The 25,974-nt window shown below is 38.8% G+C and overlaps 1 protein-coding gene and 1 pseudogene across 4 annotated transcripts in view; both read left to right on the forward strand.

Annotated features, from left to right (window-relative positions):
* BRE (brain and reproductive organ-expressed (TNFRSF1A modulator)) overlaps positions 1 to 25,974 on the forward strand; it is a 474,306-nt gene that overhangs the window by 57,318 nt on the left and 391,014 nt on the right. The gene's annotated exons all lie outside the window — the stretch shown is intronic.
* On the forward strand, positions 4,357 to 8,085 carry LOC104989096 (annotated as a pseudogene).

Raw genomic sequence — 25,974 nt, forward strand, 5'->3', positions numbered from 1 at the left:
ATGACACCACCATTATGGCAGAAAGTGAAGAGGAACTAAAAAGCCTCTTGATGAAAGTGAAAGTGGAGAGTGAAAAAGTTGGCTTAAAGTTCAACATTCAGAAAACGAAGATCATGGCATCCGGTCCCATCACTTCATGGCAAATAGATGGGGAAACAGTGGAAACAGTGGCTGACTTTATTTTTTTGGGCTCCAAAATCACTGCAGATGGTGATTGCAACCATGAAATTAAAAGACACTTACTCCTTGGAAGGAAAGTTATGACCAACCTAGATAGCATATTCAAAAGCAGAGACATTGCTTTGTCAACAAAGGTCTGTCTAGTCAAGGCTATAGTTTTTCCAGTAGTCATGTATGGATGTGAGAGTTGGACTATAAAGAAAGCTGAGCGCAGAAGAATGGATGTTTTTGAACTATGGTGTTGGAGAAGACTCTTTTTTTTTTTTTTTTGGAGAAGACTCTTGAGAGTCCCTTGGATTGCAAGGAGATCCAACCAGTCCATCCTAAAGGAGATCAGTCCTGGGTGTTCATTGGAAGGATTGATGTTGAAGCTGGAACTCCAATACTTTGGCCACCTGATGCGAAGAGCTGACTCATTTGAAAAGAGCCTGATGTTGGGAAAGATTGAGGGCAGGAGGAGAGGGGGACGACAGAGGATGAGATGGTTGGATGGCATCACTGACTCAATGGACATGGGTTTGGGTAGACTCAGGGAGTTGGTGATGGACAGGGAGGCCTGGCATGCTATGGTTCATGGGGTCGCAAAGAGTCGGACACGATTGAGCGACTGAACTGAACTGAACAGAATGCCTCTGTAAGTTCTACCATGGTGTCTTTCTAATGTAGTAAGTAAAGGTTGAATGAATGAATGCATTAACTGTTTTCCCAGAGCAGTTGCTCTGTTTGGGGATCAGAGTAGTTTGGACATGTGGTTCAGAACATGTTTGTTGGTCTGAGAGTTGCTCACTTAAATTCTGTTATGCATAATCCTTTTAAATGACATTCCCTGACAAATGAGTTGGTTTTAGAGATTATGGTCAAGTGTGTTACAGTACCGGGTTTACTTTTCTAGGTGGAATTTATATTGAGACCTGGAGGGGCTGAATTTTTAATGTTAGGGAATTATTCCTTGAGCCTACTGAACGTTTATTAGCTCTCTGCCCTATATTAATTTGATCACAAGCATGTGTTATTTGTAAAACGCTATATTTTGTCTTTTTTTAGTGATTTGCTAATCTCAAAGATGTCTAAGTGTTCCACATTCTGGAATGATGCCTGAGAGGAAAGCAGGGGAGGGCTCACTGCAACCTGTGACAGCTGAGCCTTAATATCTTTTTTCAGCACATCACAGTGACTCAACCTTACTGGCACATGGCTGTGTTTGGGGCATCTGCTATGACATCTCATCCACCCACAATTACCTGTTGCATTTTTTGGGTCCATGTTCTGAATTTCATTACTTAGTTAAAAATAGATACTCAGGGTAGTTGATTACTAAATGGAACAGTTTTGAAAGATGAGTGTTGTCGGCTTTGAAGACTGATCTCAGATTGGCTGCTTTACTCTCTAGCTGGCAGGCTGAGCTTCTTTAGCCTCATGTCTAGAAGGGAGTTGCTGCCCCGAGAAAGTGTTAGTTGCTCTGCTGCTGTTGCTGCTAAGGCGCTTCAGTCGTGTCCGACTCTGTGCAACCCCATAGACGGCAGCCCACCAGGCTCCCCCGTCCCTGGGATTCTCCAGGCAAGGGCACTGGAGTGGGTTGCCATTTCTTTCTCCAGTGCATGAAAGTGAAAAGTGAAAGTGGAGTTGCTCAGTTGTGTCCGACTCTTAGCAACCCTATGGACTGCAGCCTATCAGGCTCTTCCACCCATGGGATTTTCCAGGCAAGAGTACTGGAATGGGTTGCCATTGCCTTCTCCGAGTCGCTCAGTTGTGTCTAACTCTGTGACCTCCAGGTTCCTCTGTCCATGGAGTTCTCCAGGCAAGAATACTGAAGTGGGTAGCCATTCCCTCCTCCAGGGGATCTTGCCAACCCAGGGATCGAACCTAGTTCTCCCACACTGCAGGCAGATTCTTTACCATCTGAGCCACCAGGGAAGCTTCCCTGAGAGGCAGTAGTTTAATTTTGAAGATGAGCAACTTAGTTAACAATTTAACTATCTAGCTGTTCACTTGGTTTTTCCATTTTACTTGCTTTTCATACTCTTCTGTGATCTTCTTCCTTTTTCCCTGTGCATATTTTTATACTTTATTCATTATGTATAAATGTATCTCTAAATAATATGTAGTATTGTTTTATATGTTTAAAAAGTTTATGCAAAGGATACCATACTGGATGTATTCTTCTGCAACTTGCTCATTTTGCTTAGTGTTAAATTCATCAGATTTATTGATAATTACATTTAACAGTTCTCGTTCTTTCATTGCACTGCTGTATCATATTCCATTGTCTGAATATGTCTCCAATTTTTTAATTCACTCTCATGCTGACTGACTTGTATGTTATTTTGAGTTTCTTTTGACAAAGCAAGCCATGATGAACATTGTCCCACCTTTGCTCAAGAAGATATTTTGAGATTATTTTCTGGGGCAAAGGTTTTTGAATTGGGTATGGTTACCCATTTTTGGTTGTAGAATCAGTGGAATGAGTCACCCCAACATTTAACAACTGAATGAGAAGAGAATGGAACTATCAGAATGTGTCACACTTAATAAGAATAAGCACCATTTTGTGAATTTTCCTTTGAGTTGTATGCTTGAACTGGGTCACAGTATAAAATGTATGTGATGATCAAAAAAGTTTGAAAACTACCCCTTTAGGGTATATTCATAGAAATGGAATTGCCAGCTTTTAGGGTATTTGGTATTTTATTCCATTGGATATTGCTGGATTGTATCAATTTCCTTCTACCAAAAATGAATGAGAGTTCTCATTTTTCTATAGCTTTCACAATACTCTGTGTTGTCAGACTTAATTTTTTGTGAAGCTGATGGATGTGAAGTGGTATCTCATTATGCTTTTAATTTGTGTTTCCCTGATTACTAGTGTAGTGAAGAATCTTTTCATTGATTTCTTCTTTGGGAATACCTTTGCTCATCTTTTGGGCTTCCCTGGTGGCTCACATGATAAAGAATCTGCCTGCAATGTGGGAGACCTGGATTTGATCCCTGGGTTGGGAAGATCCCCTGGAGAAGGGAATGGTTACCCACTCCAGTATTCTGACCTGGAGAATTACATGGACAGAAGAGCCTGACAGGCTGCAGTCCGTGGGGTCACAAAAAGTAAGACACGACTGAGCGACTTTGACTTGCCCATCTTTTAAGTGGATTGTTTATATGTGTGTATGTGTGTATGTGTGTGTATATATATATATATATATATATATATATAGAGAGAGAGAGAGAGAGAGAGAGAGAGATCTTAAAATGTTGTTTATGTAGTTTGGATACTAATCTTTCAGCAGCTACATATATTACAATCTCCATTTAGTTTGTGGTTTATGTTCTTAATTTGGTACTACTGATATCTAACAGTTTTAATTTAATGAAGTCATTCATCAACATTTTCCTTTTTAGATTTGTTCTCTTGTGTGTGTGTGTGTGTGTGTGTATTTGTAAGAGAGAGAAAAGAACCATTTCAGGAAATTCTGTCCTACTCAAAAGTTACATGTCTTTCTCTCAGAAATTTAAAGTTTTCCTTTTTGGATCTTTAAATAGGCATCTATTTTTCTATAAAATACGTTGTAAGATAGGAGTATAGTTTTTTCCACCAGTGGATAATTGGTTGTCTCAGCATCATTTATTGAAAAGCTCATCCTTTGCTTGTGGCTCTGTAATGCTGTGTCTCTTATTATGTCAAGTTTACATTGCACATGGATCTATTTCCAGGCTTCCTGTCCTGACCAGTCAGCCTCCTTGTCCTTGTGCTAGTTTGTGCTATATTAACCATTACAACTTTATAGTGTATGTTGTGATAGCTGGTAGGAAAATTTCTCCTCATCCATCTTGTTCTAATTCTTAAAACTTGTCTTGCTTAACCATATATCCTAAATACTCTTTTTTATAACCTCATTTATTTTGTTTGTTTGTTTGTTTTTTGGCCACGCCATGCGGTTTGCAGGATCTTAGTATCCCGATCAGTGATTGAACCCAGGCCCATGACCGTGGAAGTACTGAGTCCTAACCTCTGGAACTCCAGGGAAGTCCTTCACTGAAATGGTTGCATATGTAAAGAATCTGCCTGCAGTGTGGAAGACCTGGGTTCAACCCCTGGGTCAGGAAGATCCCCTGGAGAAGAAGACGGCAATCCACTCCAGTATTCTGGTTTGGAGAATTCCATGAACAGAGGAGCCTGACAGGCTACAGTTCACGGGGTCTCAAAGAGTCAGACATGACTGAGTGACTTGCACTTTCACTTTTCACTTTCACACTGTTCTTTAAGGATATACCGTAATTCACTGAACAAAACTCCTTCTTTTTGACTCACTGAGAAAGGAAATGAAAGGAAACTGACTTGGTGAGGGGCTAATTGAGAATTGACTATCAGGAAAGCTCTCTCTGAGGAAATGACATTTAAGGTGAATCATGAAAGATGAGAATAATTCAATGTGAAGACCTGGGGAAGTTGTTGTAAAAAGGGAATATCATGTTCAAAGACAGGAGAAAGCTTCCATGATCAAGGATCTGCAAGGCCACTGTGGTTGGACTGTAGGGAGGGAGTGGGAGAGGGATATAAGGTGAGATTCTAAAGATAGTCAGGGGCTAGATTATGCAGAGTCTGGTGGGCTAAATTTGGGAACTTGGATTTTATTCTGGGTGGAATGAGAAGCTATTGAATGATTTTAAGCAGAGTGACATGATCTTATTTATATTAAAAATATTACTGGTTGTTACATGGAAAATGGTTTGTGCAGGATAAGGTAGAGTAGTTAGCTGTCCATTACAATAGACCAGGTGAGAGATAATAGAGTCTTGGAATATGGTGGTGCCAGTGGAGATGGAAAGAAGTGAATGTATTTATAAGTTATTTAGAAGGTAAAATCAAGAATATGTTGAATTTGGGTTTTGAGAGGGTCAGGAATGACTTCTTTGTTAGCTTAAGTGGGTAGGGTAGATGGTCATGTCATCTGCTGACATGGGAAGGTGAGAAGATGGATGGAGGAACTGCTTTAATCTGGATTGATTGTGGTCTAGGTCTGCCAGGCAGCTCTCATTGTATCATGTATCATTCCCTTTACCTCTTTCCTGTGTTGAATCTCATATCTTACTTGCTTGTTTTACCTTCTAGCTTTGTTGGAGCAAGTACTCCAGTAGCATCCTAAGAAAGAGAGAAGAGGAGGTTCCTTTTTGAGTTCTTGGAAGTCTAGAAGTGTCTTTATTCTACATTAAACTTGGTTGATAATTTGGACAAGTACAAAAGTGTAGGTTGCAAGTTATATTCCCTGTGAAATTTGGGAGGCTTGATCTTGGGGACTCCTAACACATATTGTAATTTTATGGATGGAGTATTCGCTTTTCTGCAGGGATAGTAATTGTAGTTTTTTTTTTTTTTTCAGTTGAGGTATAATTGACTAAGTGTTTAAAAAACACTTCTTCTTTACCTTGTAGTATCCCTATTTTCTCTTTCATCTTGGTAGCTTTCCTTAAACTGATGATTCTTGGCTGTCCATGTCTATTAAAGAGTGTGAGGTTCTGAAATGTGAAACTGAAGCTCTTTGAGCGTAGGTGGGCTTGTCAACTACTGAGCCTCACTGCAGTGTTATCAGGAAGTGTGGTATTGTGGTTTATATTTATCTCCTATATATTTGGTCTTCATCCACAGTTTGAGGCTCATAGCTCCCCAATTCCTTGGAATTTCCTGAATGATAAGAGCAATGGGATAACATTTGGTCTCTTGTCCTCAGTTCCTGAACCTGCTTCAGGGAAGGTGACTATTCGTTCCCACCCAAGGTTGGGAGCTGGCCCCTTAGATTGTAGTTTTACAATATTGACTATTCCTGCTACATATTATTGAGTATACCTCTTCAGGAATATGGTCAATTTCTCTTCTTCACATCTGTTTTTGTATCTGTGAATAAAAGTTTGTGTTTTCTTCATTTTGTTCCTGCACATTTACTGTTAACTTATTCCTAGGTTGTTTATTCTTTGTTGTGCTATCAGATAGAAATTCTTAGTGGTTTTTTGGCATATATGAAAGCTAGTACAGAAGTTAAAGTGAAATCAGGAGATGTTTGAAAAATTTAATAATTCAGAAATCTATTATCAGAATACTGAAGAATACTTAGGGAGAATTTGGAGAAAGGAAACATAACCGTGAACAGTCTTTGCAACTTTGTCAATTATCATATATTATGTTTGTGTTTATTTCTGTATGAGTTCTATTTCATTAGTCTTTATATCTGTCTTTATGCCATTACCCACAGTTTTGATTATAGTAGCTTTGTAGTTAATTATGACAGCTCAAATTGTGAGAAACCAAATTCTGTTCTCTGTTTTTTCTTTACTTTCTATTTTCCAAGATTTATTTCTTCGTTTTCAAGTTGTTTTGTCCAGTCAGGGTCCTTTGTAATTCCAGATGCATTTTAGGGTTAGTTTTTCTACTTCCCCTTCCTCCAATAATGTTGGCATATATAAAGTTCAACTGAAGGTGTAGATCACTTTGATTAGTTTTTTGTTTATGAGGGAAAGTCAGTCTTTTTAACAAACAGTGCTGAATAAACTTCACATCTATATTCAAAATAAAGAAGTTACCCATTAACTTATATCACACACAAAACCACACACACACACACACCAAAATGCATCAAAGACCTAAGTATACAAGACACAAATATGAAACTCCTGGGAGAAAAACTAGAGGGAAGGCTTCAGGATATTAGATTTGATGTTTCATAACAAGCACAGGCAGAAAAATAGATAAATAAATTTTGTCAAAATTCAGAATGTTTTTGTATCAAAGAAATTATCAAGAGACTGAAAAGACAATCCACAGAAAGGGGAAAAAAACTTTGCAAATTGTATTTCCAATAAAATTGAATAGCATGGAACTTCCTGGAAACACCCTAAAAATCTAATTTTCAAATTGCTTGATTCACCAAGGTCTCTTGGTGATCTTTATTTTTTATTCCTTAATATGTTCATAATTAAACTTTTGATTATCCCTGCCTAGTGAAAAAAAAAACAAAAACATAACCGTGACTGGAAGAGCTGAAGCATGGCTGGGGAGTGGGGCTGGGTGGGCACAAGCCAGAAGTCAGGGTGATGGGACTGGAACCCTCTGAGCCATCTTTAGAGGTGTTGGGTAGCAGCATCATATAGTGGTGAGTATGCAGGTTTTTCAGCTGGTGAGGTCTGAGTTTGAATCCTGACTTTACTGCTTAGTAGCTTATGACCTTTGGCAACTTACATACCCTTTCCGTGCTTTTTCTTACACAGGGATGATGTTAATAATTATCTTATTAGGTAGTTATGAGAAGGCTTGTGGAGCCCAAGGTGCTGCTATGGCTTCCAGTGGGGCTGATGTGAACATTTTTGGCTGGGCAAATGAAGCTCCTGAAATGCCAGATTACATGGATGATTGGCTTGAGGGCATCTACTGCCTCATCACTGATAGGAATGCTTTTCGAAAGAACTTAGTTTGGGACTTTTTGCTGTGGGAATGTGGCTCTCCAGGAGTTTGAGTGACATTGATCTAATGGTACCTCAGCTTGGGGTGTAGCCAAAAAAGCACATAGAACCTCTGTGCTGTACTCGAACCTTCTAGAAACAGAGCCTCCAGTCTATGAGTGTCACAAGAACTTGCCCAGAGGGGCACCTTTCCTCCTCTGCCTGATTTGCTTTCTCCACAGAGTCTACTCAGAATACCATTCTCTGGTCAGCAGTCAGGTTTCAGCTACAGTGTTGTTTTCTGTAAAGTTCTGTACATGGTTTCTAAGTTTCTGTAGGGAATTATCTTTGCTCCTGTCCTGTGGAATGACCTAATGGTATTTTAACAAATACGTGAAATAAAGACTACTCATAAAGATAAAATAATTATAGAGATGAAATGAGATAACTTATGTAAAGCACTTAGAGTAACTTGGTCATAGTGCTCAGTAAATGGTAGCAACTATTGTATTACTATTGTTATGTTACATATAGTATAAATATATTTTTCATAGTTTATATATTATATATATTTATTATTTCACTGTATTATTGTTGTTTGGTAGTTGGTAGAGTCACACTGGCATTCCAGAATCAGGGATTCTGTGAAGAGTGAGTGTCCATGTGAGTGGTATAAAGGAGGATAATAAAACCCAGGTGATTTGAGCAAGCTAAGAACTCACACATGTATAACAGAGATCAGAAATCATAGAGCAGAAAAGCACAGGAAAGCCAGAGACTTTTGTTTCTAGGGTAACTTTCTGTAACTTTCTATCTTGTTCATTGCTTTTTGGAGTTCTATGGAGGGAGGAAAAAGTGTGGCTAACTGAGACCCAGCAGGGGGATATATTCATTTGGAATATTTGATTATGTTGAAGAATGGATGGGTGTGAAGATACAAACTTTTTTTTTTTTTTTTTTAAGCAGATGGAGCCTAACAGTTTTAAACAGCTGTTAGAGACTGAATATTACTTGTCTGAGCAGAGACAGCAACAGTTTTTAGCAGAGGGTTAATAAGCCTGCCTAGCAAGGCCTGTTAAGATGTGTGCAGGCTAGATTAGGGAGCTCTGTTGGAGGGTGGAGAGTTAGTGTGGGGAGTGGGTGGATGGTGGTGAGGATATTACAGAGCAGATCTTTGGCCACGGTTCAGGGTGCTTATCGGGAGAGGGCAATGGCAACCCACTCCAGTACTGTTGCCTGGAGAATCCCATGGATGGAGGAGCCTGGTAGGCTGCCATCCATGGGGTCGCTAACGGTCGGACACGACTGAGCGACTTCACTTTCACTTTCCACTTTCATGCGTTAGAGAAGGAAATGGCAACCCACTCCAGTGTTCTTGCCTGGAGAATCCCATGGACGGAGAGGCCTAGTGGGCTGAGGTCCATGTGGTCGCACAGAGTCAGACACGACTGAAGTGACTTAGCAGCAGCAGCAGCAGGGTGCTTATCTAGGTACCGAAGCATCTAGAAACCTAGTGAACGGTGCATGGTGTTGATGTTTTGAGTGCTGTCACCATGTTCAGGTCATCCTCTAGGAATTAGTCCTTGAGCTGTTTTAACCATTAGAAGCACATCCTCCTCTGCCCCAGCCCCATACTCTGTACTTGTCTAAGATCTTTGTCCTGAGCAGCCTGCTTCTGATCATAATAGTATACTGCTGCTGCTGTTGCTGCTAAGTCACTTCAGTCGTGTCTGACTCTGTGCGACCCTGTAGACGGCAGCCCACCAGGCTCCCCCGTCCCTGGGATTCTCCAGGCAAGAATACTGGAGTGGGTTGCCATTTCCTTCTCCAATGCATGAAAGTGAAAAGTGAAAGTGAAGTCGCTCAGTCGTGTCCGACTCTTAGCGACCCCATGGACTGCAGCCCACCAGGCTCCTCCATCCATGGGATTTTCCAGGCAAGAGTACTGGAGTGGGGTGCTATTGCCTTCTCCGATAATAGTATACTACAGTAATACAAATAATGTCAATGAAACAGTTAATGGGTCTTTTTAATGTTTCAAAGAGCTGTCATTTATTTTATATTTTGTACTTAGGATTTTTGGGGAAAAAGTCAGAGTGGTGATACTGTCTTTGACCCAGTGAACTCTGCCATCACTAGCCTTGGGAACTTTTGCTAGGATTCCACAGTCTTCCCACAGAGTCTGGGGTGGTGAGTGCTAGGATAAATCTGAGTCTGGAGTTTTAGATGATTGTTAGTCTTGGGCTTTTTGTGCGTTATAGTGACTTCGTTTCAGGGTGGCTTCTTTTGGGTAAGGGGAATAAGTAGAGGGAAGTAGCCAATTTAATGTGCGAAGGAAAGAACAGAAGATTCATTTAGTCAGTTCCTGGCTCTACTTTGTATTGTTCAAGGGAACAAAAAAATCACTCCTACCCTTATTTTTGTCCTCTGTGTTATGTGCAATTTTAAGGTAGTATTTTTTGACTAGTTTTTGTTTAATTAAAATGAAAAATTTGTAAATTGCTTGATTAAAGTGAGGCTCTTTCAATACATGCTAATAGGCACGTCAGTTTGTTTTAGGGCTCCAATTAAGTGTTCCTGTGCCATCACTTACATGTTAAAGGACCCCTTATGTCCAAGTAACACAGCCCCCTTTTTAAGCTACCATGTTGTTTGAATTATCTTGCTTTTTGATGCCATGGTCTTGAGAAATAATTTTGTAATTTTCCTTTCCAGGGCCACATTTCCTGAGTCATTTAGTTATCTTTCTAATGGCATGTTATGAAAGTTGTTTTTCCCATTGACCTTGCTTCTCTTGACTTTTTGAAAAACGTATCCCTTTTGTTTTCTGAAAAGGTTTTTTATCTCAAACTTGGCTCTTGCCAACTTATTGATAAGAGATCTTGAATCAAGTAGAAGTTTTGGGAAACATTTTGATGTTCTACCATTAAGTAGATATACTGTCCTCAGAAAAATTGCTTGTTTCATCTGTAGACACATTTGTAGCCTGCTAACACTTCTTCAGTTAAAAAGGATTATTTAAAAATTTTTGTGTTTCAGTAAAGTATGAACATGTAGGTTCAATTTGGGACTTAGCACATACTTTGTTTTTAATGTGGTGAAATATACATAACATACATTTACCATTTTCACCATTTTTAAGTGTACAGTTCAGTGTCATTACATACTTTTACATTAAACAAGAGCTGCCCATTCCGCCCTTCCCTCGGCCTTGGCAGTCACCATTTTATTTTTTGTCTTTGAATCTTACCACTTGAGGTACCTCATGTAAGTGAACTCAGGAAGAATCTGTCTTTTTGTATCTGGCTTATCTCACTTAGCATAATATCTTCAAGTTTTACCCATAGCATGTGTCAAATTTTTCTTTTTTTTGGCTTCATCTTGAGGATCTTAGTTCTTATAGGATCTTAGTTCTCTGGTTAGGGATAGAACCTGGGCCCTTAGCAGTGAGAGTGCGGAGTTCTTACCAGGGAATTCCCAAGATTTTCTTCATTTTTAAGGCTGAATATATTTCATTGCATGTATATGCCACATTTTGTTTATCCACTCTTTCATAGATGGACATTTAGGTTGCTTCTACCTTTTGGCTATTGTGAGTAATGCTGCTATAAACATGGGAGTACAAACATCTGTTTGAGTCCCTATTTTCAGTTTGGGAATATACCCAGAAGTGGAAGTTCTGGATTATACGATAATTTTATGTTATCACCATACTGGTTTCCATAGTGTGCTTTATGTTCAGTCACTCAGTGGTGTCTGACTCTTTGCGACCCCGTGGACTGTAACCTTCCAGGCTCCTCTATCCATGGAATTTTCCAAGCAAGAATAGTGGAATGGGACACCATTTCCTCCTCCAGAGGACCTTCTAGCCAAGGGATCACACTGGTGTCTCTTGTGTCTCCTGCTTGGCAGGTGACTCTTTACCACTAGCGCCACCTGACTGTTCCCACAGTGGCTGCTGCCTTCTGCATTGCCCCTAATGCACAGGATTCCAGTTTTTCCACACCCTCACCAACACTTGTTGGTTTTTAGAAAAAAAAAATTTTTAAATAATTTCCAAATGTATATGAAGTGGTATCTCATTATGGTTTTGATTTGCATCTCCTCAGTGATGTTGAGTATCTTTTCATATGCTTATTGGCTATTTTATATATCTTCTTTGGAGACATGTCTGTTCAAGTCCTTTGCCTATTTACATTTTTTCATTGATGTTGTCTAGGAGTTTTTTATGTATTCTAGATATCAAATTCCTTATCAGATATTTGATTTGTGAATATCTTCTCCCACTCCAGGGGTTGCCTTTTCACTCAGTTGACAGTATCCTTTGACGCATGAAGTTTTTACTTTTGTTGAAGTTGAGCTTATCTGTTTTTTCTTTTGTTGCGTGTTCTTTTGGTGTTGTATCCAAGAATTTTTTTTTTCTCTTTTAAACCAAGAAGTTATTGCAGAATCCAGTGTCATGAAGTGTTACCCCTGTGTTTTCTTCTAAGAGCTTTATCATCTTAGCTCTTGTAATTAGGTCTTTGATCCATTTTGAGTTTTGAATTAAATATTTTAGGGTATGGCGTAAGATTAGGGTTCAACTTATGTTTTTCTTTGCCCATGCATATCCAGTTTTCCCAACACTGTTTGTTGAAAAGACAATCTTTTCCCTATTAAATGCTTTTGGTACTATTGTTGAAAATCATTTGATTATATATTCAAGGGATTATTTCTGGGCTCTCTGTTCTGTTTAGTTGGTCTGTATGTCTGTCTTTATGCCAGTACCACACTCTTGAGTCCTATAGCTTTGTATTAAGGTTTTTTTTTTTTTTTTTCTGGCTTAATTCAATCTGTATTAAGTTTTGAAGTTGGAAAGTATGAGACCTTCAACTTTGTTCTCCTTTTTCAGGATTGTGTTGGGTATTTGTGAATCCCTTGAGTTCCCATTTGAGTTTTAGGATAGCATTTTCTGTTTCTGCAAAAAATGTCATTGAGATTTTGATAGAGATTGTGTTGAATGTATAGATTACTTTGGATAATATCAATATTTTAACAATAGTAAGTCTTCAGTGAACATAGAATGTCTTTTCATTTATCTGTGCCTTTAATCTCTTTCAGAAATGTTTTTTTAGTTTTGAGTATTCAAGTCTTTTGCACCTTGGTTAAGTTTATTCTTAGGTATTTTATTCTTTTGATACTATTATAAATGGGTTTGTTTTTGTAATTTCCTTTCCAGATTATTTATTGTTAATATATGGAGCTGTAACTGAATTTTGTGTGTTACTTATGTATTCTGCAACTTTGATGAATTTATTTATTAGTTCTAACAGCTTTTTTCCTGGTGGAATCTTTAGGGTTTTCTAAATGTATGACCTTGTCATGTGCAAACAGAGGTAGTTTGCTTCTTTTTCAGTATGGATGCCTTTTATTTCTCTTTCTTGCCTAACTTCTCTAGTTAGGACTTTCAGTACTATTTTGAATAGAAGTGGTGAAAGCAGGCATCCTTGTCTTGTTCCTGACCTTAGAGAAAAGGCTATCAGTCTTTCACCATTTTTTTTCCCCTTCAATTTATGCTTTGATTTAAGTCTTTGGCCGAGAAGGCAAACTAAATTAAATACTGTGAGGAAAGCTACAACAGTACTGAAGTTGTGAACTTATTTTTGAACTGTAAATTATTATGAAACTAGCTTCTGTAAAAGAGGCTGCCCTGATTTATTATTAGCCAGAATAATAGCAAGGGGAACACCTTCATAGTTTTACAAACAGTTGAGGTTCTTAAAACTCAAAGAGGCTTTTTTTACCTTTCAGTCTGTGCAAGCACATAGGTTTGTGTCCACACTGTATTTTTAGCTTTATGGTGTAAATGTGGCTGAGAACATACTGTTCTGTGTAGGACTGAGGGATACAGTCAGGAAAAATAGAGGGGATGAATGTGTTGACAATTTGGGCTGCATATGAGTGGCTTTTAGTGGACTTCTGTCTATAAAATAGTCACAACAATAGTAGCAACAATAGTAGCAATAATAGTAACAATAATCTTGGGTAGGCAAGTTAGGTATATAATCTCCTGCACATCACATCACTGCATAAGGTGTAGATATTAGCATCCTCTTGTTACAGGTGAGGAAGCAGTCCTGAGAGGTCAAGGTAAGGGTCTCAAGCTGTTACATGGTAGAACCAGGATTTGACACTAAGTCTCTGATTTTACAGCCCTTTTGCTTTCCCCTGAATTTGTTGTTTTTGTTTGATTTTAGTTATGCCACCATATCTTTAGTATGGACCTTGATTCATTGTGGTACCAAGAACGTACCAGGTGATAAATGAAGGTACTGCATATATTTTCTTTGGTTGGTTAATTTGAACTCTGAGGTGATGTCACTTGTCTCGCCTTCTCCTTTCTTAGCTCTGTCTGTCTGTGCTTGCTTCTCTTTAAAGGCTAGAGAGGGCTGTGCTGAAATTGAGTCAGGCCTTTGTGTCAGCGCTTCTTTAGAGGGAGTGGAGAGCCTGTTATCAATACACTTGCTTCTAGCTAGAATAGAAGCCCTTTAATTGAGAATTAGTGACCTAGAAAATACTGTTCCTTGTTATTATTACTGTATTAGTGTAGACCAGGCTGGGATTGGTTAACTCAAGCAACTTTATATTGAGCATGTACATGCTAAGTCCCTTCAGCTATGTGTCTTACTCTGTGTGACCCTATGCACTATAGCCCACCAGGCTCCTCTGTCCATGGATTTTCTCAGGCAAGAATACTGGAATGGATTGCCGTTTCCTTCTCCAGGGGATCTCTCCCCAACCCAGGAATTGAACCCTTGTCTCTGGTGTCTCCTGACGAGATGAGTCTTTGCCGCTGAGGCGAGTCTTTGCCACTAGCGCCACCTAGGAAGCCCCAAAGTGTTAGTCTCAGTCTGACTCTGCCACCTCATAGACTATAGCCCACTAGGCTCTTCTGTCCATGGGATTCTCCAGGCAAGAATACTAGAGTGGGTAGCCATTCCCTTCTCCAGGGGATCTTCCTCACCCAGGGATCAAACCTAGGGCTCCTGCATTACAGGCAGATTCTTTACCATCTGAGCCACCAGGGAAGCCCTCTTCTATTGAGCAGTAAGGACAGTAATATGATAAGAGCTGTTATCATTAATAATGCTATCATTACAAGTGCTTTGAAAGATATTATCACATTTGATCCTTACAATAATCTCTTAAGGCAAGTGAGGTAATTGAGAGATTCAAGTAAGTTAAGTGACTTGTTCAGGATCATCTAGCTAGATGATACCATCAAAAGCAGGTCTCGCCTCATTTTCTCCATTACAGGATCTGCCTTTTTGCTAATTTCAAGCATGTATATACATACACACACACATACACACACTCAGACACACATAAACTTGAAATAAATGTATATACACACATGTATTTGTTGCCTCAGAGAAGGCAGGCTTCTCATCTGGCATCACAGCTGTGTCCTCAGTGCCTAGAATAGGACCCAGCCCAGTAGAGGAGCATTAAGTATAAAGCTGGGAATCTGAGAGTGGATTTCATGGTTCCAGGTTCAGAACCACATCACAGTTGTCTCCTGGGGTAAACAAAGTAAGTCATTAGGATCTTGAGGTTCTAATGATCCATGAGGGCATCATGGGTCAAAAAAGTGGCTAGTTGTTGCTACTGCTCACTTCTCCTGGACATTAAAGTTTTAAGCTCATTGATTTAAAAAACTTTTATTGAAGTATAGAATACATTCAGAAGACTACACTGAATCAAATGTGAATATAACTGTGAATTTTCACAAACTGAACACATTTGTGTAATCAGCATCCCCCAAAATGGAACATTACCAGCTCCTTAGACATCCTCCTGGCGCTCTTCCTTCTCCATCACACACAAAACTACTATCCTGCCCTCTAAAAGCATAGATTAGTTTTGCTTTTTTTAAAAAAAAATTTTGGTACAAGTAGGATTTATATTCCACAAGATACCATTTTGTGTCTGGTTTCTTTTGTTCAATGTTACATTTGTAAGATTCTACATTGTGGTGGATATATTGATTCTCCTGGCTGAGCAAAGAGTATTCCATTATTTGAACACATCTGTTTATCTCTTTGGCTGTTGGAGGATATTTGGGTAGCTCCTTGTTTCTGTCTTTTAAAAAGAAAAATTATTTAATTTTTGGCTCTGCTGGGTCTTCCTTGCGACATGGGCTTTTCTCTAGTTACAGTGACCGGGGGTGCTCTCTAGTTGCTGTGTATGGGCTTCTCTTTGCACTGGTCCCTCTTGTTGTAGAGCACAGGCTGTAGCGCTAGTGGGCTTCAGTAGTTGTGGCGCTCAGGCTTAGTTGCTCCGCCACATGTGGGATCTTCCCAAACCAGGAATCGAACCTGTGTCTCCTGCATTGGCAGGCGGATTCTTTACCACTGTGCCACCAGGGAAGCTCCTAGTTTTGTCTTTTGTGAATAGTGCTGATGTAGACATTCTGGTACATGTCTTTTGGTGAATGTGTATAAACATGTTTGAATCCTCCAGATTTTAAATTAAGAACTGTTCATTAAGTAGAATAGATATTTAAAAATGATTTCCATTTCATATTGTATCTAAATAAGGGAGGAGGTTATGGAGGGAAAAAAGAAGGGCTGGAAAGGAGGCAGAAGGACAATATGGGGAGATTAAATTGGGAGAGGGAAAGATCAGAGAGAAGAAAGGGTGAAGAAAACCAGAGGCCAGTATCCAGACATTGAGAAGGGTTCCTATGTAAAGGGAGCTACTGAAACAGACCCCTAACCCAACCTTGAGTGTGGACTTCAAGGTTACTTTACTTCTTTTTTATTTTTTTCAAGGAAATTAAAACATTTTTTTAATTATTTTTATTTGTAGGATAATTGGTTTATAATATCGTGTTGGTTTGCGATACATCAACATGAATCAGCCATAGGTATACATATGCCCCCTCCCTCTTGAAATTCATCTCTTTTTAGTCTCATCAACTCTTCTCAGAGGCTATTTGATTTCATCTACCCATTTCCCTCCATCTACGTTGTCAGCATCAACTCTTATCTAACTAGTCTCTTCATAAGTGCTCTAGGTCTTCTCTGTAATTCTAATGAATTTAAGTTAAAAATAAAAAATAGATCCTGTGACTCATTCAGAATTATTGAACAGCTTCCCTTTGCTCTTAGAATAAAATCTCCAAATGCTCATTGATTTGCCATGTGGTTGGGCTCCTCTCCCCTGTTCTGCCTTATCTTGTGTTGCTTTCCTCCTTGTTCCCTTCCCTGAGCTTCACTGACCTCTCTGTTCCCAGCAGGCCCCAGACCCTTTTCCAGGTGGGGCTTTTGCTCACCTTCTTCCTTTTTCTGATTCATTCTTTGCCATTACCGATTATCTGATTTTTGTAATGCTTTAGATTTATCTTGCATGCAGCTTTTTTTAGTTTCAGAGGAGTCCCCGAGCCCCTGTCTGAATTAGATCTCCTGGCTGTGTTCTTCTGTAACATGTTATTTTAGCACTTACTGCCATTTGAAATTATGTGCACAGCTGATTATTTAATGCTGTGTCTTGCCAGACTTTTAGCTCTGTGAGGGCAGGCACCATGCCTGTTTTGTTCAAAACTTAAAACCCTGCAGATGGCACAAAGTAGGCGCTTGGTAAATACTTGTTGAAGCTCTAAGAAACTGTGCTGTGAGTGGAGTAATCTCAGTGGCTCACCTCTGGGAAGTATTGCTTGTACTGTCAAAGTGCCACTAAAGGAATGTTGATCAGGACTGAATGCCAAGTAGGTTAAGTGTCAGTCTACAGCATAACAGGTACTGTATGACTGTGTTATACCTGCATTCATGTGTAAACAGGTACTATATGACTGTGTTTACCTGCATGCATGTGTGTGTCCTAAGTTGCTCAGTTGTGTCCGACTCTCTGCGACCCTATGGACTGTAGTTCACCAGGCTCCTCTATCCATGCAATGCTCCAGGCAAGAGTGTACTGGCATGGGTTGCCATGCCCTCTCCAGGGGATCTTCCTGACCCAAGCATTGAACCTGGGTCTCCTGCATTGCAGGCGGATTCTTTAGTGCTGAGCCTTCAGGGAAGCCCTTATGTATACCTGTGAATTTCTAAGTGTACACAGGAAGGTTTGGAAGGATATTAAACAAACTTTTTTCAGTGTTTAACTTAGGAAAGGGAAGGAGTGTGAGCAGTAAAGGGATTCTTGGTACTTTCATTTCCATATTATTGTAGTTTTTTTAATAGTAAAAGATTTTTTTTTTGCTTGTGTTTATTTTAAAAAAAGGTAGATTTGGCTTAAGAACAGTTTCTGCTGTAGGAGCCCAGTGGGATGAGACAGTAGCAGGAGATACTTGTCTTAGTATTAAGAAATGGAACTTGAGGAAGAATGAAGTTCTCGAAAAAGCGTATTTTTCACTTTTTGCTTTTCCTGGTGTAGGTTTATCATCAGGATTATTGTGTGAGTATATATTTTATATTGTAATAATGACAGAACTTTCAGTAGTATTCCTGGAAAGAATATAAAATTTGTTTATTATGAATTGAACAGTGGATTCAGAGCTCTAAATAGACAATATCTTTTTGTATATCTGCCTGTCTTTTACCATAAAGAAATGGGTGATAAATGTATTTAGCATTTGTGAATAGTATAAAGCTCTCTTTTCATTGGCTTTCTTTGTCTTCAGTAAATCCATGAGGAATGTTTTTATAATCATCCCTTAAAATTTATGTGTATATATTTTAAAAACATGTGAGGACATAAGTCTCAGAGAGGTTAAGCAGCTCATTCAGGGTTACTTAGCTGATAAGTGGTGGAGGATAGGACTGGATCCCAGGTCTTCTTTATCAGATGTTATTTATTTTTCATGAAAGCATTGGCCAGAAAAAGATAAAAATCACTTATTAATACAGTATGCTGGGGAACGGGTGTTTTGACCATCTACATTTGTGAAACATCTTTATATATGACACTAACAAAACCCATTTACTGGATAGATTTTAGAAATTGTTAGACAGTTGGGACTAAAACTTAAACATCAGAAAGAGGTCAGTAGTTGAAGTTATTCAGAAAAAGCTGTCTGAAATAACATTTTCTAGGCAATAAGTTACTACAAATGAGCTAGCTCTCAGCATTTTAGATAATTTGACAAGAGTTTGTAGATGTCTACAAATCAAAAAGACTATGGGGAGAGAATATAATTTTATAGTTGAAACTGGAGCAGAAGTTAAAAACATGTAGTTTTTTTTATTAAGACTGTCACTGATTCTTTGACCTAAATCTCAGGCTCCTTCGTAGTTCCTTTTTTTTTTTCTTTTGCTTTTTTCCATTATTCAGGTTATTGAACAGTTGGAAGCTTAAGTGATATTGCAAATCTTAACTAAAAGTATGTAATTATTGGCATCCTGGAATTTTCTTATAGTACAGCCTTGTATATTTATTCAACTTTTCCTCAGAGTAGTATTGATCATATTTTTGTGTAATAAAAATATCTTCGGGAATTGTTTGTTCTTGGCAGGTTTTTATAACTACAGCAGTTCCCCTCCTCTCCTCACTTTATCCACGAGAGATACGTTCCAGAAACCCCCAGTGATGCCTGAAACTACAGATAGTACTGAACTCTACATATATGGTTTTCTTTCTCTACATACATATTTATGATAAAGTTTAATTTATAAATTAGTCACAATAAGAGGTTAACAACAATAATAACATAGACCAGTTATAACAATGGGGCTTCTTGGGTAGCTGAAACCGTAAAGAATCTGCCTGCAACGCAGGAGACCTGGGTTGAATCCCTGGGTCTGGCATATCCCCTGGAGAAGGGCATGGCAACCTGCTCCAGTATTTTAGCCTGGAGAATTCCATGGACAGAGGAGACTGGTGGGCTATAGTCCATGGACTCGCAAAGAGTAGGACACGATTGAGCAACTAACAAACACACACAGTTATAAAATATACTATAAAAAGTTGATGCTTTTGAACTGTGGTGTTGGAGAAGACTCTTGAGAGTCCCTTGGACTTCAAAGAGATCCAACCTGTCCATCCTAAAGGAAATCATTCCTGAATATTCATTGGAAGGACTGATGCTGAAGCTGAAGATCCCAATACTTTGGCCACCTGATGTGAAGAACTGACTGTTTGGAAAAGACGCTGATACTGGGAAAGATTGAAGGCGGGACGAGAAGGGGGCAACAGAGGATGAGATGGTTGAATGGGTATCACTGACTCAGTGGACATGAGTTTGAATAAACTCTGGGAGTTGGTGATGGACAGGGAGGCCTGGCATGCAGTCCATGGGGTCGCAAAGAGTCGGACACGACTGAGCAACTGAACTGAACTGAACTGCAAATTAAGTGCCTGCAGTGTGTCTCTCAGGATATATTGTGAGCACCCTTTTTCATCTTAGGATGATGTGAGACAATAAAATGCCAGCATGATTAGGTGAATTGAGGTGAATGACGTAGGAATTGTGACTTGGTGTTAGCTTCTCACGACCTGACCATTTGTCAGAAGGAGGATCATGTGCTTGGGGTGATCCTGGATCATTGAATCCTGACAATGTCAGTGACTGGATGTCAGGAGCAGACTTCGTTGATTGTTGGGAATTCCTTATGGGATGGCCGAAAATTTCATCCTGCTAGTCAGAAAGGACATGCAACTTAAAACTTATGACTTGTGTATTTTTGGAATTTCCTGTTAATTCCTTTGGACTTTGACCATTGGTAACTGAAATCTTGGAAAGGGGAACTGCATTTAAGGGGGGACTTGTTGTTATTGTTGTTTAGTCACTAAGTCATGGCTGACTCTTTTGTGACCCCATGGACTGTAGCCCACCAGGCTCCTCTGTCAATGGGATTTCCCAGTCGAGAATACTGGAGTGGGTTGTCATTTCCTTTTCCATTAAGGGAGACTCTATATGTATTATATCCATCTTTGTACTTACTTGTGTAAGAAATGAAAGAACATGTAAGTCAGGAAAGAGAGTTCTGGGGACCAAAATAGTTCAAATGGAGAATTGAGAGTCCAGGTAGATTGGCAGAATTGCAGAGGTATCAGATCTTTAATCATGAGTTCAGGATGCAGCAGGCCACTACTTCAGGAGTGGAGGCCTAGGATTTAGACTTGAGCGATACTTTCTTTAGACTTTCTAAAACATTGTGACTTGCTGCCACAGATTCTGCCAGCAGTCATATTATAAGATTGGGTGATTTCCTTCAAACTGGATCTCAAATTACTTAATATCTTTTTAAAAGGAATGAATCCAAGAACATGTTGGAACTACATCTGGATACAAATGAAGTAGTGTTACAAATTCTGAGCAGTCAGATAATCTGATGATAAATTATAAGCAATGAGCTATATTGATATTACTGTCAGTTTAGCAGAGATATCAAAAGAACACTTGGCAAGGAATAAATTAATAGTGTTTGTTACTATAGTGGGAAAACCAAAGTGAGTGGAGGGACTGGGGGACTTCAAAGTAAAGCAGTTTATCTTTATAATCAAAGACCTTCAGCATTTAATAAAGGATATTTAGCTAAATGTTTCTCAGTTGTCTTTGGTGAAGGACTAGAATTTTAAAAAGCTTCCAGTCTGTCACCAAGTCCTACTTTTATAAAATATAATAAAAAGGAATTAGTAAAAAAATGAAATTAAAAAAGACACATGAAATACAAGGCATGGCTTTTTTTATGTTAAACTCACCAGACTTAAAACTGCACTTGTAAATTGTTATAAAATTTTCCAAATTCTTACCCTCAGTATCTATTCTTGTCTCATCATGGATTAGTAATAGTTTGTAGTCTAGTACTGGTCCATGGGTCTCACTTTGAGTATCACTGTTCAGGGGGTTTCTGCATTCTAACAGTCTAAGAACTGGCCTTTTCAGAATTCTGAGCGGTGAGACGGTGGTACACTAGTGATAAGTAATTGCTAGCTACACATGGGATAATCTGAGATAATTTTTTTCCTTTTTAAACAAATACAATAGAAAAATATGGTAGGAGGTTGTAAGAATGCAGACTTCTCTCAAAATTACTAAAGTTTTCAATTAGTGGGTCAGTGAAAACTGAGAGCATCCTTACTTTATTTATGTTTTCTGCATATAGACCAAAGAAGCATGACTTTTGAGTAAGGAGACAATGTTTACAATATAGTTCTTTTTTGGGAAACCTTCTTACTTTATTCCTGTACATTTTAAAGACTTTTTTTTTTTCTTTTTGCCTGTTAAAGCTATGTATAGATTTATATTTTCTAAGTAGGTAAACATCTTAACACTATGCCAGTGACTTGGGTGGTAATTCAGTTTTTCTCTCCTTGTAACTGATGAAGGTTTTTATTGACTGGGCTAGGCACATTTTGGAGAAGGCAATGGCACCCTACTCCAGTACTCTTGCCTGGAAAATCCCATGGGCGGAGGAGCCTGGTAGGCTGCAGTCCGTGGAATTTCGAAGAGTCGGACACAACTGAGTGACTTCACTTTGACTTTTCACTTTCATGCATTGGAGAAGGAAATGGCAACTCACTTCAGTGTTCTTACCTGAAGAGTCCCAGGGACAGGGGAGCCTGGTGGGCTGCCGTCTATGGGGTCGCACAGAGTCGGACACGACTGAAGCGACTTAGCAGCAGCAGCAGCAGGCACATTTAGTCAATTTTTATTACACTATTTTTTGTTAAAATATTAACATTTGCTATTTCAAGTTCGTTTAATGTAGTTCATGGTAGAATTTGTTTCTTTATAAAAATATAGTTGTAAAGAGAAAAACAAATATATTAATGCATATATGTGGAATCTAGAAAAATGGTACAGATGAAAGTATTTGCAGGGCAGAATAGAGACGCAGATGTGGAAAACGGTCGGGTGGACATGGAGGGGAGAAGAGGGAAATGAACTGGGAGATTGGGGTTGATGCATGTGCACTGCCGTGTGTAAAACAGGTGGCTGGTGGGATCCTGCTGTATAGCACAGGGAGCTGAGCTATAGCGCAGAGCCATGCTCTGTGATGGCCTTGATGGGTGGTATAGGGGGCAGGGAGGGAGGTCTAATAGGGAGGGGCTGTATATATACATATAGCCGATACACTTTGTTGTACAGCAGAAACTTACATAACATTGTAAAGCAACCATATCCCCCCCACCCCCCGCCAAAAAAAAAAAAAAATTAAGAACTGGTGTTGGCTTTGAGGTCATATTATAGTTTAACATTACCTTAATCTAGTCTGGAGTTAATAGAATTTAAGGATTGGAGGCATTAAACCCTAACATCCACCATGTGATCTATTAGCCCCTCCTGATGCTTCCTTGCTAAATACCTACTCAGGCTGTTCCTTAGTATCTCCAGTCACAGGAAATCTCGAGTCCCAAGGCTACTCACTGGGCACCTGTGCTGTTAGAAAGTACTTTTGTGTCACTTCTGCTTACTGACACAGTAAGGAACGAACTTAATCAGTCCTCCACGTGACAGCACTTTGAATAAAGGAAGGTAGCTGTCGTGTATTGTATTCTTCTCTTCTGTAGACTGGCATATAACCTCTGCTTATACCCTATGATTTGTGTCCTTTTACCATTCTTGTTAGCTTTTCTGAAAGTGATCCAGTTAATCTCTCTGCTTCTTAAAGTGTAACACCTAGAACTGAGTGACTTATTCGATGTTTAGCTTTGACTGCTGTGTAGTATAGTACTGTTGTCTTCATTTTTCTGGAAGCTACATTCTTGGAGGTTGTTTTGGACAGAGCTTTGGTAGCAAACCATTTGGTAGGTTGTAATCCATTGGTGTGTTATAAAATCATGTTAGTGGGTCTTGATCCATATTTTAAAAAATATCAAATACGATAGAATTGAATAAAAAATTTCAGTGCATTTCATGTAGTATTATAGCAAAAAAATTTTCAATTTATGTAGACACATACACACGCTTGTGTACACTTGTATGTGTACATACTCAGCACATGTGTGTGTATTGGGTGGTGGTATAAAGTGGTGACATGTAAGTTTCTTATTGTGTGTCAGAAACGTGTGTATGTCTCTGGTCTTGACTTGAGGCTTTCTTCCTTGCCTCTCTCTGAGGGCTGCTTCCGGTCTCTTCTGGCTCTGCCACCACTTAGATCTTCCAGCTGATACTCTTTGTTCTGCCATAGGCCCTGCTGTGCAACCTGAGGGGCATCCTGGGCTCCATTTGAATTGGCACCTGGGGAAATCCCAGCTCTGATTCAGTCTCTGCACAGTGGGACTACTTCTGATAACTTTTGTCTGTAGATTAAAGAAGGCGTAGTAATGAGGTGAGGGGGTACACTGAAGGTTTTTTAGGTGGTTGCTTTAAATTCTAAAAATTATTGCCCAAGTGAAATTAAGGCTTTAATGAAAATAATGTTTGAGACAGTCTTTCCTTCTCCATATTTTTGATTTTGCAGTTGTGCAAAACTGTTTTGTAGTACTTTTAATGGTGAGTACTTATTCTGTGCCAGAATCTGTTCTAAGTACTTTATCTGTATCATGTCAGTGGATCCTCATAACAACTCCATGAAGTGACTGTCATCCCCCTTTTACAGATGAGGAAATTGAGGAAGAGACAGACTATTTAACTCACACAAGGCTTTACAATTCATGGTGTTTAACTGTTATATCCCTGATGGCAAGCTAAGGAAAAAATCCTCTAAAACAACCTAACAATGTAAAATACATGGATAGTGTGTTTATCCCATTGCCCTGTAGTTCTTGATACATTTATATTAATATTACTAAATCTTCTCATAATCACTTAGAAGAATTTGAGAATTAAAATTTTTTTTTTCATCTTTGGAAAGCACCTCTCACCAACAGTAGTGGGAATCCTTTAATGACACTGCAGTCTGTTAATTCCCCCGCTTCCCTTCTTCTCTGCTCTCCCATTCTATCCTCCATTTTTATCTCTGCCTTGTCTGTCTCCACTGCAGTTCACTCTTCTACTTTTTGCTTGTTGTTTTTTCTTCTCTCTGTCCCCTGCCAGTTTCCCATCTGTTTTTTTCTGTACCTTCCCTTTGCACTGTTCATGTTCACTCAAATTTATTTATTTTTTATTAGAAAAGCATATATTGAGCAGCTAGTAAGTGTAAGGCACTGTGGAGATACAAACATAAATAAAATGAGCATCATGGAAAATCAGTGAGAGAAAGATCAAGGCTCTGCTGGTTCATTCCCTTGAGAATCTGAACCACTGCAGCCTGCCAAGATAAACACTCTCCAGTCCTTTCTTGTAAGGAGCAGGAATTGAGATTGAGATCTAGATACATAGGATATAAATGATACAGAATATAAAGCCGAGTTCCGAGAATAGGGAATACATCCATTTAGGTCATGTTTGGGGTCAAGGATTGAAAATGGTGGCATAAAACTAACATGTTATAGGAATATTTTTATTGAACAAATTAAAAGTGTTTAGTGTAAAAACTGCTTTTTCTAAATTTATGTTGTATAGTACATTAAATGTAAAGGAGTAGTATGTAAGTTGGCCTTGTCCCTGGGGATTTCTTATTTTTTTTTTTTTAGTGTAAGAATTAACGGCATTTTCACAATTGGAATAAGAATCTGTCGAGGACATTTATGTAACTTATTTGACTTTGACATGACCTTGAAGTGTGCTTGTCATCTCTGGCTCCACTTGCTCACCTGTACTATATATGCAGTAGTTATCAGGTACCTCCTGTGTGTTGTCGGGTATGCTGCTGAGCACTAAGGGATCAAAGTTTTAATGTACTCTAGTTCATTATAGAGCTTTTATTCTAGCAGACTATTTGTGTCTTTGGTTTTGCCCTGTTAAGGACACTTGCTGGTAGGTATTTTTCCTTCCTCTGTCTTGATCAGACCCAACTTATTCTTTGAGGCCAGTTATATTCCAGTGAACCTTCTTTGATTACTTCTGCTGAAAGTGGTTTCTCTGCTCCCTCAGCTTCTATTGTGTTTATTTTCTTTAGCCACTAATTTGGCAATTAATCATGTTAATTGCTTTGTGACTTGTATCTATTGTTGTCTTGAGTTGTTATTTAAGTTGTGCCTTGTTTGACTTTCACAGATTTGATTTTTGTCTTCTGATTACAGTTCAAGGTTCTTGAGGAGAGAGACTCCTTTCTGTAACTTACAGCAGTGATCTTGTTCAATCATGAACCTCAAATAATTTGATTATGAACCCCTAATACATGCAAGTTTATTTAATTATAAAGCATGCTTGTATATTATAAAGCAAATATAAAAAAGAATGATATATCCACTCTATATATAAAATAGATAATCAACAAGACCTACTATATAGCACAGGGAACTCTACTCTGTATTCTGTTATAACTTTTGTGGGAAAGAATCTAAAAAAGAATACCTGAAACTAACAATACACTGTAAATCAACTATACTCCAATATAAATTAAA

Source organism: Bison bison, unplaced genomic scaffold, assembly GCF_000754665.1.
Source record: "Bison bison bison isolate TAMUID 2011002044 unplaced genomic scaffold, Bison_UMD1.0 scf7180017864145, whole genome shotgun sequence".
In the NCBI taxonomy this organism is placed as follows: domain Eukaryota; kingdom Metazoa; phylum Chordata; class Mammalia; order Artiodactyla; family Bovidae; genus Bison; species Bison bison.